The sequence below is a fragment of the Palaemon carinicauda genome, chromosome 29 (assembly GCF_036898095.1).
Source record: "Palaemon carinicauda isolate YSFRI2023 chromosome 29, ASM3689809v2, whole genome shotgun sequence".
Lineage (NCBI taxonomy): Eukaryota > Metazoa > Arthropoda > Malacostraca > Decapoda > Palaemonidae > Palaemon > Palaemon carinicauda.
In genome coordinates this window covers 83,748,781-83,750,695 of record NC_090753.1, presented here as the reverse complement: position 1 = coordinate 83,750,695, position 1,915 = coordinate 83,748,781, and positions in this window count along the sequence as shown.

The following is a 1,915-nucleotide window of genomic DNA, read 5'->3' as shown; positions in this document are numbered from 1 at the left end:
GATCCATGATATTGAAAAATATTATTTCCTTAATGCCTTTCCATAACCCGATTCATACGAGTAATATTTACACAAAAATGAGAGAGAGAGAGAGAGAGAGGAGAGAGAGAGAGAGAGAGGGAGAGATCCATGATATTGAAAAATATTATTTCTTAATGCCATTTCCATAACCCGATTCATACGAGTATATTTACAGAAAAAAATGAGAGAGAGAGAGAGAGAGAGAGAGAGAGAGAGAGAGAGAGATGAAACTAAAAATTATATAAAATAATGTGTTAGAAAGACTAAGGAAGAAGAATGAAATTAAAAGAAAAAAATGAGAGAGAGAGAGAGGAGAGAGAGAGAGAGAGAGAGAGAGAGATACTTTTCTTGTCCTTTTCTATATATTGTGATGAACTACTTCTTTTCTCCTTTGACCAATTCATCTTGCTTGAAAAGGTGTTCTCTATGCATATTTATTTATTCAATATTTTTACTGATATTTACTTTGTCACATATTGTTTCATTTTACCCTTTAAAAATATAGTACATTTTAATATATTTTTCTTTAGTAGTATGACGCTGATACATGTATTCTGTTTATTTGACCTGCCGGTAAATATCCGCAAATGACATAATTGAAGCTGATACGCAGCTTCTCATTGGCTGATGCAATTGACGAACACGGCCTTCCTCCAATCACAATTGTCTCTGATGATATTAGCTGTGGATATTTACTAGAGGTTAAAAAACATCTCTGTGCATGAATTACATGGTAATCTTGTCCAATTTGCATATCAATAAAAAACTGAATATTTTGAAGTAATTTTCTTCTTCAAAGGTTTATGATTTAGTCTTGCAATGGTGCTGAGCCATGATGTGTTGGTACATGCACGCACAACCTTTGTATAGGGTTAAGGGTGACTAGGTGTTATTCTATTCCACTATCTATGGTGCCATAAGGTCTTTGTGAATCCAGATCTTTCTGGGCAATCCTTCAATGAAAGAAACACACTAGTATATTTCTAATCTGCAGTGCTTGCAATTAATTCATTTGCAATCATTAGGTGTCTCAGGTCAAGCTGTAGCAGCTTGTATATAAAAAGCATATTTGAATACAAGGAATAATATATGCACCTTAACAAGGAACCGTCAGAATCATAAATATTTGTAATAAAATAATTTTCAAAATATGCGTTATTTTCACCAAGGGAAGCCAACTTCAAATCTCTATAAATGAAAGGAAACTTGATGAAAAAAAAAAAAACCCTTCCTTGCCTTTCATCTGGTTTCAAAAGCTATATGTTATTATATATATCTATTATTCTCCTGAAGAGTAACTCAAAATATTACATATCCTTCAGAGAAAAATACTTTCTATAAAGTTTTATTGGCATTTTTAATTCTCCCTGATACCAGTGTCGTCATTTCAGTTTCCTTTCATATGATTCTAATAGAACAGTAGTCACTTTAATCCAGTCCTAAAAAAATAGAAAAATTAATCAATCTTTGAAATTTTTTTTTTAATAAACATGTAAAATAAAATCAAAATTTTATTTCGAAACGTTGTTGTTTCTTTTAGGTTATGCACAACATACTTTAGTTTGCTTTTTGTTTTCCATTTACGTTGCTGAGACATATATACATACTGTACATATATATATATATATATATATATATATATATATATATATATATATATATATATATATATATATATATACACACACATATGTATATATATATATATATATATATATATATATATATATATATATATATATATATATATATATATATATATATATATACATATGTAATATATATATATATATATATATATATATATATATATATATATATATATATATAAATATATATATATATATATATATATATATATATATATACACACATATATATATCTATATATATA